The sequence below is a fragment of the Serinus canaria genome, chromosome 25 (assembly GCF_022539315.1).
Source record: "Serinus canaria isolate serCan28SL12 chromosome 25, serCan2020, whole genome shotgun sequence".
NCBI lineage: Eukaryota > Metazoa > Chordata > Aves > Passeriformes > Fringillidae > Serinus > Serinus canaria.
In genome coordinates this window covers 2,999,141-3,005,377 of record NC_066338.1, presented here as the reverse complement: position 1 = coordinate 3,005,377, position 6,237 = coordinate 2,999,141, and the positions used below count along the sequence as shown (strand labels likewise).

At 60.2% G+C, this 6,237-nt stretch overlaps 1 long non-coding RNA gene across 1 annotated transcript; it reads left to right on the top strand.

The window, feature by feature from the left end:
- The first annotated feature begins 1,240 nt into the window (after nucleotides 1–1,240).
- On the top strand, nucleotides 1,241–1,987 carry LOC108964026 (uncharacterized). The gene is made up of 3 exons (XR_007779515.1): nucleotides 1,241–1,354; nucleotides 1,548–1,724; nucleotides 1,857–1,987. It is a non-coding gene; the product is annotated as an uncharacterized LOC108964026 (long non-coding RNA).
- Nucleotides 1,988–6,237: the final 4,250 nt, after the last annotated feature.

Genomic DNA, 6,237 nt, shown 5'->3' with positions numbered 1-6,237 from the left:
AGTTTCTGCAACTGGCCTTTGCTGGCCCCAAGGCTGCCTCTCCAGCAGCTCTCCATCCTCCTCCCCCCACTGTATCTCCCTGCCTCGGGCACTCGCCTGAAACCTGGCCCAGCTTCAGGCCCACCAGGCCCGGTGCTCCCCCTGCGTCTCTCCTGGCCTCTCCCTGTCACACTTGGGCCCTGCCACACGAACACCTTGGCACTGAGCACTGTCTTGGGGTGCTTTGTCATTTGCAGGCAACTGTGGTGATTTGGAAGATCCTCCAGGAGCCCTGTGTCCCATGTGTAGTGATGGCGTATTTCCCCCGCCTCTTTGTGCATCTGCTCTTCCAAGTGTTCTTCAGCACTCTGGATGTGCCAGAGGAGGTCGATACCTTCTGGATGGGATGCCAGGAAGAGCATGGCCTTGCCACCAGCCCCAACAGGTGCTCCATCCCACTCCTCCTGTCCCTGCCACATGGCCTATGAAGGAGCCAGTTCTGCCAGTGTGACCTGGGCTTTGCTCTGCACACAGGTTTGCAGTGCAGACTCTGAAGTCCCTGCTCTGCCGAACGCAGCAGGAGGATGTGGTGGTGGCAATGGAACGCAGATGTGGCTGGGACACGCTGCTCTCTGTTGACACCAGCCACTATGCTGTGGGTCTGCTGGCCAGGTGAGACCCCCTTCTCCCCACTGCCTCTGACATTTGTGCTCTGTGCCCAGGTGCCCCACACAGTCCCCCTGGTTGTAGCCCAGAGGGCCTTGTCACTGAGGGATGGCCAAGCACACTGGAAAAGCCTGGGGGAGGAGGGTGGACAAAAAGAGCCACCTCCGAAATAGCCCAGGTGCACTTGCAGGATGCTGGGGAAAGACCAGACTTCTGTGAGTCAGTCCTGGGAAACGTTTGTCCCCCTGGCTCACAGTCTTGGTTCCTTTTTCTCCTGCCAGGGAGATGTGCTTTGTCTCCCTACCCTCCTGTTCCCGGATCTTTCGCTACCTGCTCCGTCTGCTCAGCACACAGGAGCCACGCTGGGATCTGCCCGCCCTGGCGTTCCTTGTGGAGGTGAGCCTGATGGCCAGCACTGCCTCGCTCAGCTGCCTCCCAGCTCTCTGCCCTTTCTTAGCCACAGCTACCTGGGACGGTGCCCATGCCCTGTGCTGCTGCCTGGGCCCAGCCCTGTGCGGTTCTGGGCTCCTGCCGGCCGGGTCCCCTGTCACTGCCCTGTGCCTTTCAGGTCCTCGAGTTCCTGGACTTGAGTGAACGCGATGCTGACAGAGTCCTGCAAATCTTCTCACGGTACCTGAAGAGCGAGTGCAGGGAGAGGCGTCTCCTGGCGTTCAAGGCCCTCCTCAGGCTCACTGATAATCCCTTGATGGTGAGAAGGGGGCAGCAGCTGAAGCTGCACTGGGGAATGCAGTCTCTTGGGCTTGGCTGGGCTTTGGGTGCTGGGGCAGTTGCTCCCAGCTCTCCTGCCTCCCCTTCAGCTGCCCGAATGCTTCAGGACAGGCCTTTGGCCTCTAGGCCCTGCACCAGCAGGGTGGAATTTCATAAACTTTTGATCCACACAGACCAGAAAAATGTGGAGCCTGACTCAAAGACTTGTGAGGCTCCTGTGGGATGAAGATGGAGAGATAGTTAAGATAAAGGTCATGGTACTCAGCTTTATCATCTTGGACAAGGACACACCAATACCCAGCCTGATCGCACTGCAGCTGGCTGAGGCGCTCCCGCCTCTCTTTGACCATGTAAGGCTCTGTGTGCCCAGCCACAGCCACTGGGTGCTGCCTGGACACTTGGTGCCCTGTGGATTTGCAGGCTTGCACCAGCTGAGCCCCTTGCAGTCCATGCCGAGGTCTTCTTTTCTTCTCTTCATTCAGAATAATAACCAGGTGCAGCAGCTCTCCATATTGCTCTTCCAAACATTGCTGACTCTTCCACTGGAAAAGAAAATAAAGGCCCTGAAGACACAAGTGAGCCACAGCCTGCTCCCACTTTTCTTCCACTGCCATGATGGGAATCGGCGTGTGGCACAGGTGAGGACTTGTGGGCTGCTGCTGTCCCCCTGGCAGGGGGCTTGGCTGCCTCCTGCCCTGGTGCCTGCGGGGCTGCAGGCTCCTCCAGGCCTTGGCACAGGGACCGAATCCTGCACCCTGGGCTGTGGGGCCATCTCCTCATCTCTGCTACTCTCCAGGCTTCTCAGGAAACGCTACATTGTTTGCTCAAGTTCCTGAAGAGGAAAGATCTAGAAAAACGGCTGACTAAGGAGAAACTCTGGATTTTCGCCAACTGCCTAGTAAGGACAGCCTGCAAGCCCCAGCCTCAGCCTGGAGAAGGCCATGAGTGCGGTGCTCAGAGTATGGGGCTGGCAGCTGTGCCCCTGCCCGCTGCTGCACCCAGAGGCCGCGCGGGCTCTTCTCCAGGCTCCCTTGGGCCCCAGCCAGGGGCCGATGGAGCCCAGGCCCAGGGGGCTGCAGGGCGGGCCGGCACCGTGGCTCCCCGGGCAGCAGCCGGCCCTCTGCTCCCTCGGGAGCCCAGCGCCAGCGGCTGCTGGCTGCACCTCAGAGCTGTGCAGGCAGGGGAGGCCGGGGCTGGGCACAGGCAGCGCCCGGCCAAGGGGCTGAGCCTGTGCCAACCCTTCCCTCCTGCCGCTCTCTCCAGCTGGCAGACGACGAGGGCAGAGCAGCCGAGCACCTGCGCCGGGCCCTGCCCTACCTGCAGAGCCCACAGGAGTCCCTGCGAGTGGCGGCCATCAGATTCATGGGTGAGCCACGAGCCCGGGCTTCCTCCCCAGCCCGCCGCAGCTCGGCCCCAGCCCCGCCTGCTGCCCCGGCAGCGCCACCCGGGCCTGGCGCCGTGGAGCCCCACCTGGCCTCAGCAGCAGCGTGTGGCAAGTGCCGGGCTGAGCCCTGCCGGGCCAGCAGGGCGTGTAGCCACAGTGCCGGCGGCGACGCTGGCAGGGAGCTGTGACACTGGGGCCGTGACAGGCTCTGTGTTCCCAGGCATCGCCGGGCGGAGCTTGACGGGGAAGTATCAAGAGCTCAAGCTTATCTACAGTGGTGAGTGCGGGCAGGGGGCTGGCAGTGGGGCTGGCAAGGGGAGAGCTGCAAGCCCTGTCCCAGCTGTGGAGGGCTCTGCTCCTTGTGCGGATGAGGGATGGCCTGGGTGGAGCACACAGAGATTTCAGGGCCATGTTGGGGGATTCATGGCTGCTCTTCGGGCTGATCCCCTTGGTCCCTGCTCCATCCTGGCCATGGCTAGTGCGGGCTGGGATGGCCCTGGCAGGGGGCTCTCCTCAGCTCCCTGCAGATGTGGCATCTGACCATGGCTCTCTTCCTCTCTGTTACAGCCCTGGAAGTAATGGCAAATGACATCAGCCCTTCTGTCAGCAACCTGTCAATTCAAACTTGGCATATCCTCAGGGCATTAGAGAGACCTCATATTCCACCTTCAGGAATCTGCATGGTGAGCTCCATGGGCCATGGAGGACAAGGCTTCGTCTGCTGGGGCTCCGCTGTCTGCGCTGCTGGAGCTCTGCACAGAGATGAGCCCAGAGGCTCTGTCTGCTGGGGCCACCTGAACCAGCGGAGATTTTTAGTTTGTTCAATATCGTTCTTTTCTTCTTTTTGTTTTTCTGTAGTATATAAATATAGGATGTGTTATAATAGACAGACACCCAGGATCTTTCTTTTGCTGCCAGGACCTGCAGGGCATAGGGGAAGAGGGGGGAAAAGGGTGCTTGTGCTCAGTGAGCTGCCCAGGCATGCAGTGCTGCAGGAAAAATGGCCAGAAGCCTCTTGGCCTTTGGTAGTTCTGCTGAAGCCTTTGTGCTGCCGACAGAACAGCTGGGCAGGGGCTGGAGCTGTGGGGATCCCTGCGAGAGCGGTGCCTGGAGATGGCCACAAGCCCTGTCCCAGTCAGGAACCGCTATCTGTGTCCTCCTGCAAGTGTGCTGCTGGCTGCGCTACTGAGGGCTCCGAGGTGCCTCTGGATGGGGCTTCTCTGGAGCTGCTGTGAGGCTGCGGTGCTGCTGCCAGGCAGCTTGGCCAGGCTGGGGGAGACCCTGAGGGGCTGGGGCACTGGGAAGCCGTGAGCAATTGTGTGCCAGAGGCCGTAAGCAGCCCCCTGGCAGCCGCCTTGTTCCTGGCACCCGGCTTCTCTGGTGCTTCCTCAGTGGGCGGTTGGAGGGACCTCCTAGAATCAGGCATGGAACCCTGGTCCCGGCCTTTCAGGGCTGTGAGGCCAGGAGTTGTGGGGCTGGGCGTGTGCCCTCCCTGTGCTCAAGTCTGGAGCCCCACGCCCCTCAGCCTTGGGCATTGAGCTCCACTGCCTGCTTGCTGAGTCTTGCTCCTGTTGCTGTGGGGGAGGCCGAGCTCTGTGGCTTTAGGCGCCGTTCAGCCAGAAGAGCAGCAGCTTTGAGCCCAGAGGGGCCACAGAAAGGCCCTCTGGACAAAGGGCATTCCTGGCATTTCTAGGGCAGGGACACATGGTAGTGTGGCAGGCACCTTCAGGGTGCCACGCTGGCTTTGCACTTGGCCACCTCCCTGTGTGTGCAGGGCTGGCTCTTTGCTTTGCTGTCCTTGGCCTTTTGCCATCGTGCTCCTTTGGCTGCCTGCAGAGAGGGGCAGCCCTATAATAAGGAGGGGGAAAGACCCTTTCTCCAACATCTCAAAGGGGGAAATGGAGCTCTCCCGGCCCTCAGCCCCCACTGTAAGCAGAGCAGAGCCTTTCCCCCAGCTCTGATGGCTTTCTGCCTGCTGCTGGCCCCTGGCCACCATGACCCACTGCACTTGCTCTGAGTCACCTACAGGATGGCTGGTGCCTCTTGATTTGCTGACGGGACCTGAGGGTCACTGAGGGAAAGGTGGGTGTCCCAATGCTGAGGGCACACGTGGGTCACTGAGCAGACTTGAGGCTTCCCCAGCAGCTTGCAGGTGCCTTATGTGTCATTGAAGGGAAGGCAGATGCCCCATGTGTGGCCGAGGTGTCATGAAGGTCTCTGAATGGCATACAGATGCCCTGCATGCCACTGAAGGCACATGAGAGTCCCTGAGGGGAGGCGGGTGTCTGTCGTGTCCCTCAGTGTACAACGTCGGTGTCACTGAGGGAACCTGAGAGTCCCTTGAGGGGGACACGGACACGCCACCTGTCGCCGAGCGCACATGCCGCTCGCTGAACAGACACCAGGCCCGCTGAGGGGACGTGGGCTCGCCCTGAGGGACACGGCAGGGCCGGGCCGGTTCCCGCTGTGCCGCCGCCGCCGCCCGCTCCCCGCCGCAGGGAGCGTTTCCTGCCCAGGCGCAAGCGGCCCCGCCCCGCCGGTCCCCTCAGCCACGGGCGGGAACTCCGACCCACTGTGGCCGCCCCTCGGGGCCAGGCGCCGGGCGGCCTTCCAGAAGCCGTGGGGGAGCTGCCCTGGGGATGCCCTGCGCTCGTACACACCGAGGAGGATGGGGCAGTGTTGTCTCAGAACTAGGGAGTGTTTCACTTTGAGAGGGGTAAAGCTGCAGTAGCTTAGAGCAAGGGAACTTCACAGCACAGGAATGCTGGAATTGCCTGGTGTCACCTGTAGGGCACGCAATGAACATTTGGGCTTTAAAGTTGAGGTAATCACTGGACTGTGAGAATAATGAAATCGGAGCTGATCTGTCGAGTACATGTAGTGGGTGGACATTTCAGCAGGAAGATTTGACGTGATCTCTAGGGAACAAAATTACTTTTGAGGAGAAGTCTGAGTAATTTCTAGAGGACACATAGAGATCATTTTGTGACAAAACCTGAGGAAAATGTTAGGGCAAAGACAGAACATTTGGGGGGTAAAACCTCAGGTTCTCTGACTTCCCACTACCTCATCCCATGCCCCAGCAGGGGAGCTTTGCCCTCCCTGTCCCCAGCCAGCCAAGCCTGGGCACCTCGGGGGTGAGGCCCGGCCTCGAGGGCTTCTGCCGCAGGCCTGGAAGAGCTCTGGGGAAGCGCCAGAGCAGCCCGGTGCCAGGGACAAGGCGGCTGCCTGGGGGCTGCTTGTGGCCTCTGACACCCAGTTGCTCAGGGCTTCCCACCGCCCCGGCTCCTCAGGGGCCTCCTGGTGTTCTGACAATTGACAGAGGCAATTTAACGGACACACCACTGGAAATAATGTTCTTATTTTACTGTCAATAAGAAGGTACCACAGTAAGATGATACATTAAATAAAAATGTGTGCTTGGCTTTTGTGACAAGCAAAAACAAGCAAGGTAGTGCACCTAAATAGGTACTATAAGA